Raw genomic sequence first — 9,890 nt, 5'->3', positions numbered from 1 at the left:
TGAAACGGCGGTGTTACGATGATCTTGCTGTTGAATGTAGAACTACATCTTTTTCAAAAAGGCCTTTTTTTTTTTTTGTTGCTCCCCCATTGTGGCAGATCAAAATTGCAACGGATCAGCATGTGGCTGAACAAAGAAAGAAAGAATGAAAGACAGACAGACAGACAGACAGACAGACAGACAGACAGTCAGATAGAAAGACACAAAGAGAGAGAAGGGGGGCAGGGGGGAAGTGTTGTAGAGGCCTCTGGGACTGGCTATGCTATATTGATGACACTAGACTTCATTATTGGCATCTGGACAAGTTCCAGATTTCTTCTCAGACTTGCCAGTAACCCCAAAAATAGGTGAAGAGGGTAGAATGTACACTGGGGTAGCTGCACTGCAGTGTCTGCAGAGGAAATACATCTCATCACCATTGCAATGTGCACTTAGCATGGCTTTAGCCTGAAAATAATTTTAGCCATAGACTAGATACCACAGCCATGGGCAATATTCCACAAGCCTGCTGTAACCACTGAAAATGAGGTTTAGGAGTAGCTATGAAGAATGAATGAATATATTAATGCTAATGTGAGTGGAATATTCACTGACTGTGATGCTAAAGCACAATCCTACTGGTTAAAGGGGGGGGGATCAAATGATGTAAGCAACGCATACGGGAGTACTGTAAAAGCATCAGGGCAGAGATACAGTGCACAAGCGAAAGGAGAGTAGTATGCCTTTGCCAGTGTATGAACCCCAAGGACACACTGCCAAGTTAGGCAGTATCCTGTGGGTGTGGGTCTAGGACAGAGGGAAGGGAGGGCATGGAGATGTGGGAGGTGGAGAGGGAAGTAGGGAAAGGGGAGGAGAAATAACAAGAGTCTTAACAGGAGCGAGGCAAGGACAAAAAGAGGTAGTGAGTCCAGAAAGAAGAATAAGAGGAGGGTGAGTGAGACAGAGAAAAAAAAACGAGAGAACAGTATCATAAATATTGGGAGTTGTCCCAGGAGTGAACTTAGGTAAAGGCTGTTAGTAGTGTGGCCTTGGTTGTTTAAGGGCCATTACCAATGCGTGGATGTGGTCGGTTCAACACTGCAGCCCTGCTTTGCAACAACAGTAAACACAATGCTCACATGCATACAGATGGACACAGGCACGCACACACACACAATCAGAGAAACACATACACACTCAGATGCTCATGCACACACAACCATCTCTTTTTTTCTGTGTAACAGTGAGATCTGTAGAGGACTTTAGGTTTCTCTCTGATCAATACAGTGCGTTTTTCTCTGCCGAGGTGTCCTCTTTCAGGTCCTCTCATCGATCTGCCATGAACCGACGCCAGCCAACATTCACTTCTGTCTCAATGGGGCGTCGGGGCCTTGGTCATGTGACAGGAAGTGCAATGTGCGCCTCTTGAGATGGGAACAACAACTCGTCATTCATGCAGGACATCCTTTCATCTCATGGCACATTCAAGTGGATGGACGCAGGTTGACACGATGAAGCGGCTCGGAATGTTCCGTCCGTAAACCAGAATGCTCCGTTGAGCATAATTTGGCCTTGAAGCTTCGATTTCAGTCCAGAGGCTGGAAACATCTTATACCAGGAGCCCAGTCTTTTTATACCATCATAGGAAACTCTAGCTGTTATCATACCGTCCCATCAGAATGCTGACTGAGAGCTTTCTAAGGCAATGATCAATGGGCCAGTTAGATAATACCTCACTGTTACTTGTTTTCTGCCTTTCTTCCAACACGCCTGAATATAATTTTCGACCCATGGACACACTGTGAGAATGAGTGGGGTTATTTTTGTCCATTTGCTGATTTACAGTGTCTTAAAGAACTGGACACCGGAAATGGTTCCAGACGATTCCTCATGGACGAAACAATGTATGCTGACATTCACTCAAGGAGAATCATGTCCAAAGTGGGCCTCCTGCTGGTTTTGTTTGCCTCTGTCCATTCGGAGTCGGTTATGGACCAGCAGCTGTTGTGAGCAAATAAAGTGCCACCCGGTCTCAACCACAATTCAGACCATGTCCGGTGCTTTCTTCTCTCCACACAATAACCCACTATACACAAAGAAACAATGCAGAGGCTAATGGGTCAGACCCTTTAGTTGACTGGTTAGTGCAGTCGCCCATGGTCCGGGCTACCTGGGTTTGGTTCCCGGCTGCAGCAGCTGCTGGCTAGCTGTCCCCTCGAATTCGCTACATTGGCGACTGGCGGCGCGCATTCACATTTGCAGCGGCCTCACCCAGTACGGGTGTAGGAAGATGGCGGTGCAAATTCACGTTTGCTGTGGCCTCACCCAGTACCATCCATGCAGTGTCTTTGTCCACATCTGCGTCTTAAGTTTGTGTCTTCATTGGATGGCTGGGAGAGCTGGCGCTGGATCGGCTGGGAGAGCTTGGTCTGTTGCGTCCTGTGGGCCCAGGGACCACGGCCCTGCCTGGAGCTGTGCCCGAAGAGGTAACACCGAGGGCGGTCTGACAGGACACAGAAGCAGGGCAGGCTAAGCTAACTGCTAGCCCATGCAGACCGGCAGTTCCAGTAACACTGAAGGCGGTCTGGCGGTGGCCTCGCCTAACATTGACTGTGTTTTTAGTGTCGTTGTGTGAGTACTGGGAGGTGAGCTGAAGGTGTCTGGCTGGAAGAGCTGGCGTTGGATGGGCTGAGGAAGCTTGGTCTGTTGCGTCCGATGGGCCCAAAGACCACAGCCCTGCTCAGAGCTGCACACGAAGAGGAAAAACCAAGGGCATTCTGACAGGACACAGAAGCGGGGCAGGCTAAGCTAACTGCTAGCCCATGCAGACCGGCAGTTCCGACAGTCATCCTGGCTGGCGTTCATTATTTTGGACAGTGATTTTTTTCTTTAGTTTGGATACATGTGTTCTTGAGTTCTTGTAGTTTTTGGATGTGCTTTTGTCTTTGTGTTGCACTGCTGTGGGGAACGATATTTCGTTTCATTTCACATACGCAAGTATGTGAAATAAAATCACAAATAAAGTGTTCCTGATTCCTGAAATACCACAAGCTAGGGTGCACACACACCATGTCAGCGGTCAACTCGCACAGCACTGATAAAGTGTACAAATAACAAAAAATCACTGGCAACCCAGATTGTTATGATATGAGACCTTTCTGCACTGTGGATTGTTTGTTTGTGCACCAGTTTAAAACAGTTTTCACAACATGGTCTTATAAACGGTAAAGCTAAAATATGATAAAAAAAATGAAGGGACACTTGAATGCATGTAAGCACATGTAAGACGTGTGTTGTACCTTGTGTTCCCTTGCACATATATATCCATTGGCCATAGAAATGGCTGAATACAATTTGGTTACACGGCACAAACAAGATCCTCAAAATTGTTGCATAAACTGCTGCATAAATTCACTTCACTGATACATCCTTGTCACATTGAACACCCAGACTTCTTTGCATACCTTCATACAAATCGAGTCTTGTACGTTGTCATTAGATACAGCCATAAAAGTGTGTCACATGTCTAGGACATGGTTGTGAGACATTGTCATGTATATGATAGTGTCACATATTTAAAGAGTGACGAAGATTACATATAAGTCTGGTTATTATCATGAATTGAAGTGTTAAATTCAATCAAACGTTGTTAATTTTACATATATATGGGTTCTATTATCTTGTTTCGCTCAGGCCCATTGCAGTGGCGGCTCCTGCCAAATCTCTCGGGGGGGGGGGATTGTTGCAATGATGGCTAAGGTGACCCGTTCAATGGGTAAATGAACCTAAGTTAGCTAGCTAACTTGACATTGTCACAATGCATTGTTCAATTTGTTTTTTTTCTAGTCACCTCATATACTGTACAGTATCTATAAAAATCTCCCTTTCACCCCTTTTCGGATGGTGTGCGTCTTCCTCAAGCTCGGGTCCTCTTACCAGAGGCCTGGGAATTTGAGGGTTCTGTGCAGTATCTTAGCTGTTCCTAGAACCACACTCTTCTGGACAGAAACCTCTGATGTTGTTCCTGGAATCTGCTGGACCCACTCTCCCAGTTTGGGGGTCACAGCCCCTAGTGCTCCTATTACCACTGGGACTACTGTGGATTTCACCTTCCATCTGATCTAGTTCTTCCCTCAGCTGTTGGTATTTCTCTAGCTTCTCGTGCTCTCTCTTCCCGATGTTTCCATCGCTCGGGATCGCTACATCAATCACTACTGCTGTCTTCTGTTCCTTGTCGACCACCACAATGTCTGGTTGGTTAGCCAGCACCTGCTTGTCAGTCTGGAACTTGAAGTCCAATAGGATCTTCACTCTGCCGTTCTCAACCACCTTTGGTGGTGTCTCCCATTTGGACTTGGGGACTTCCAGTCTGTATTCAGTGCAGATAGTCCTGTACACTATCCCAGCCCATTGGTTATGCCTTTCAGTGTATGCTTTCCCAACAAATATTTTACAACCTGCTACTAAGTGCTGGACTGTCTCAGGGGCATCTTTGCACAGCCTCAGGGGCGCAACGGAGGGGGGGGGGGGGCTGCAAAGGGTGCAATGCACACAGGCGCCGCATCAGCGGGGGGCGCCAAAAGACCGTATGCAAAAAATATTATAATTAGAAAATATAACATAACTATATATTCTAATCCAAAATTCTCATCCAAGTGATAATATTTATAAATATTAAACTTAAAAAAATAGGCCTATAACCAGAAATAGTTTACTATGCACTACTTTTGGCACCCCCGCTGCTGCGGTGCCCTCGTACATTGCACCCTCTGCACCCCCCCCTCGTTGCGCCCTTGCACAGCCAGCCTGCATATGGGTCTTGTCTGGTGTGGTAGACCCCTGCCTCAATCGATCTGGTCCTGAGTGCCTGTTCTTGTGCTGTTATGATCAGAGCCTCTGTGCTGTCCTTCAGTCCAGCGTTTAATAGCCACTGGTCTCGATATCAGCTACGTCTTCTATCTGTTGATGGCACATCCAACGGAGGGCTTGAGCTTCCCTACCTCCTCTTCTTCTTCCATCACACTCTCAGTCTTCTGCTGCCTGAGGTACTCACTCAGCAGTTCATCCTGGAGGGACCTCTTTCTGATGTACTCATGGATGTTCCTTGTTTCTTCCTGGATAGTGGCCATGACACCCACTAACCCTCGGCCCCCATCTTTTCGCTTATCATACCGTCTCAGGCTGCTGGAATTCGGGTGGAACCCTCCATGCATGTGAGGAGTTTACGTGTCCTGATATTTGTGACCTTTATATATTCCTTAAGATTGTTGTCTTGTTATTCTATGTAAGTACATTGAGGGCCACTACATTGGAGTCAAATTCTGTGTGTGTGCAAACATACATGGCCAAATAAAGATGATTCCGATTCTACATCCAGGAGTTCATTGTAAATGTCTTGAATAAAATTATTTTGACTCTAAAATGACTGCACAAACCACTGTGGTCATCAACAGATAAATTTTCATCTATCAGTTTGCCCTCACACATACCTTTGAATGTGAAGAGAGAGATAGACCTGCTTTATCATGAGTAAGGGCTCCACTCTCCCAGTAAGAGTCTTCATCAGGGCTAACTCGAAGACTCCACAAAACTTCCCAGTCGACAAGACGGGCTAGAATGCGGTGGTTCTTGCTGACCTCATCGTTGTGAGGACGCGCAGCTATCGTGTAGCTCTCATCCAACTGTGTGGCCTCCTGAAAGCCGAACGTTTCAGGCAACTGTTCATATGCATCTCCAATATTTCATGCTTTTTCCACTTTCTCCAAGAGATGATGCGATGATGCATGTCGGTGACACCCGTAGTTGTCCAAGAAACCAGGCGGCTTTATAACAATACAATAGATATAGAAATCTACGTTTTTGGAGAAACTCACAAATGCTGAAATTCTAAATAATTGATACTTGATGCTATTTATAGATCGGAGCCTGCATGACCCAGAGGAAGTTGTGGCTATTCAGAAGGTTAATGTTTTGGCATAGAGCTGATTAGATCCGCCCCCAGTACCTGAATTTAAATCCAAGAAATAACCAGTAAAATGTTCAATTTCTCACGTTTATAACAAACCAAATTTCATGAAAATCGGTTCATAATCAAGCGAGTTACAGTTGATTCTGTGGTGAAGTCTGCATCTCTCAATACACATAGTATTTGTTTATTGGCAGATCTTGGACACCCCAAAATCCAGACTAACACATATATCCAGACTAACACATATATCAAGACTAACACACATATCCAGACTAACACATATCCAGACTAACACACATATCCAGACTAACACATATATCCAGACTAACACACATATCCAGACTAACACACATATCCAGACTAAACAAAAAATCACCGTCCAAGGTACCGAACGCCAGCCAGGATGACTGTCGAAACCGCCGGTCTGCATGGGCTAGCAGTTAGCTTAGCCCGCCCCGCTTCCGCGTCCTGTCAGACCGCCCTCGGCGTTTCCTCTGCGTGCGCAGCTCCAGGCAGGGGCCGTGGTCCTCGGGCCCACCGGACGAAGCAGACCAAGCTCTCCCAGCCGATCCAGCGTCAGCTCTCCCAGCCAGGCCCCCTCGACACACCTCCCCGCACTCCTCACGACGACACCAAAAACACCACAGCCAACGCCAGGGGAGGCCGCCATACCGCCCTCGGTGTTATGGGAACTGCCGGTCTGCATGGGCTAGCAGTTAGCTTAGCCTGCCGCCCTCGGTGTTATGGCAACTGCCGGTCTGCATGGGCTAGCAGTTAGCTTAGCCTGCCGCCCTCGGTGTTATGGCAACTGCCGGTCTGCATGGGCTAGCAGTTAGCTTAGCCTGCCCCGCTCTCCCAGCCGATCCAGCGCCATCTCTACCAGCCAACAAACGAAGACAAAACTTAAGACGCAGATGAGGACCAAGACACTGCATGGACGGTACTGTGTGAGGCCGCCGCAAATGTGAATTCGAGCCGCCATCTTCCTACACCGGAAGCGGTAAGAATCTGATGGGGGGGAAAATCCCCTTTCCCCTTTTGGTGGCGCATCGCCCCAAGGAACAGACCGCCTCTGGCCCGTCGCCCCGGGCGAGGGAACGAACATCAAGAATAGGCGCGGTGGCATTTCACATTTCCATCGCTTGGAGAAAGGAAAGATCAATTCAAGTGGTCAGAGTAATGACAGCGTATGTCCTGAAATAGGCCTCCTTGTTTGTAACGGGTGAAGATGTTTGCACACTTGCAGCTTTTTAAAACCAATCCCTGTAACTTTAGAAAACAAAATCAACAGATAAACAAACCTATCCGCACATATACTTCTCGAAACGTTTGATTGGACAGACAGGTTAGACCTACCAAGACAGGTTAGACCTAAAGACGGTAGACCTACAAGACAGGTTAGACCTATAAGACAGGTTAGACCTATAAGACAGGTTGGACCTACAAGACAGGTTAGACCTATAAGACAGGTTAGACCTACCAAGACAGGTTAGACCTACAGAGACAGGTTAGACCTATAAGACAAGTTAGACCTACCAAGACAGGTTAGAACTACAGAGACAGTTAGACCTATAAGACAGGTTAGACCTACAGAGACAGGTTAGACTTACCAAGACAGGTTAGACCTACAGAGACAGGTTAGACCTACCAAGACAGGCTAGACCTATAAGATAGGTTAGACCTACCAAGACAGGTTAGCTCTACCAAGACAGGTTAGACCTACGAGACAAGTTAGACTTACCAAGACAGGTTAGACTTACAGAGACAGGTTAGACCTACCAAGACAGGTTAGACCTATAAGATAGTTAGACCTACCAAGACAGGTAGACCTACAGAGACAGGTTAGACCTTCCAAGACAGGTTAGAACTACAGAGACAGGTAGACTTACAAGACAGGTTAGACCTACAGAGACAGGTTAGACCTACAGAGACAGGTTAGACCTATAAGATAGGTTAGACCTACCAAGACAGGTTAGACCTATAAGACAGGTTAGACCTACAGAGACAGGTTAGACTTACCAAGACAGGTTAGACCTACAGAGACAGGTTAGACCTACAAGACAGGTTAGACCTATAAGATAGGTTAGACCTACCAAGACAGGTTAGACCTACAGAGACAGGTTAGACCTACCAAGACAGGTTAGACCTACCAAGACAGGTTAGCCCTACAGAGACAGGTTAGACCTACAAGACAGGTTAGACCTACCAAGACAGGTTAGACCTACCAAGACAGGTTAGACCTATAAGACAGGTTAGACCTACCAAGACAGGTTAGACCTACAGAGACAGGTTAGACCTATAAGACAAGTTAGACCTACCAAGACAGGTTAGAACTACAGAGACAGTTAGACCTATAAGACAGGTTAGACCTACAGAGACAGGTTAGACTTACCAAGACAGGTTAGACCTACAGAGACAGGTTAGACCTACCAAGACAGGTTAGACCTATAAGATAGGTTAGACCTACCAAGACAGGTTAGCTCTACCAAGACAGGTTAGACCTACAGAGACAGGTTAGACTTACCAAGACAGGTTAGACCTACAGAGACAGGTTAGACCTACCAAGACAGGTTAGACCTACCAAGACAGGTTAGACCTACAGAGACAGTTAGACCTTCCAAGACAGGTTAGCTCTACCAAGACAGGTTAGAACTACAGAGACAGGTTAGACTTACAAGACAGGTTAGACCTACAGAGACAGGTTAGACCTACCAAGACAGGTTAGACCTATAAGATAGGTTAGACCTACAAGACAGGTTAGACCTATAAGACAGGTTAGACCTACAGAGACAGGTTAGACCTACCGAGACAGGTTAGACCTACCAAGACAGGTTAGACCTACAGAGACAGGTTAGACCTACCAAGACAGGTTAGACCTACAGAGACAGGTTGGACCTATAAGTCCGGTTAGACCTACCAAGACAGGTTAGACCTACAGAGACAGGTTAGACCTACAGAGACAGGTTAGACCATATAAGACAGGTTAGACCTACAGAGACAGGTTAGACCTACCAAGACAGGTTAGACCTATAAGACAGGTTAGACTTACAAGACAGGTTAGACCTACAGAGACAGGTTAGACCTACCAAGACAGGTTAGACCTACCAAGGCAGTTAGACCTACAGAGACAGGTTAGACCTACCTAGACAGGTTAGACCTATAAGACAGGTTAGACCTTCCAAGACAGGTTAGCTCTACCAAGACAGGTTAGACCTACAGAGACAGGTTAGACTTACCAAGACAGGTTAGACCTACAGAGACAGGTTAGACCTACCAAGACAGGTTAGACCTATAAGATAGGTTAGACCTACCAAGACAGGTAGACCTACCAAGACAGGTTAGACCTACCAGACAGGTTAGCCCTACAGAGACAGGTTAGACCTACCAGACAGGTTAGACCTACAGAGACAGGTTAGACCTATAAGACAGGTTTAGACCTACCAAGACAGGTTAGACCCTACAGAGACAGGTTAGACCTACAAGGCAGGTTAGACCTATAAGACAGGTTAGACCTACAGAGACAGGTTAGACCTATAAGACAGGTTAGACCTATAAGACAGGTTAGACCTACAGTGACAGGTTAGACCTACCAAGACAGGTTAGACCTACCAAGTCTAGACTTTGATTAAAAAAAACAGCATTACTCAAACATTTTTTGCAGAATTATCAGCAGTGGGGTAAAAACTTGGCATGAAATCAAACGGTCTTCCGCCGGCTCTGTGTCCGCCCCATGGAGTCTTACTGCGGACTTGATGGACAAGTAAAATGAAAAATAAAGAGATCTGGGCTAGTTTTCATCACCAGGGCCAAAGGCAGCTCCTGTCAGCAGAGCTGTGGGTAAATACTTTGTGCTAACTACTTCCTGCGTTGACAAAATGCACAATACACACCTTCTCTTGCCCTGCAAGGTCTCCCTCTCAGTTCCCGCCCCCTCCTTCCCCCC

This window comes from Lampris incognitus, chromosome 14 (assembly GCF_029633865.1).
Source record: "Lampris incognitus isolate fLamInc1 chromosome 14, fLamInc1.hap2, whole genome shotgun sequence".
NCBI classification, from domain to species: domain Eukaryota; kingdom Metazoa; phylum Chordata; class Actinopteri; order Lampriformes; family Lampridae; genus Lampris; species Lampris incognitus.
This window is presented reverse-complemented; position numbering follows the sequence as displayed.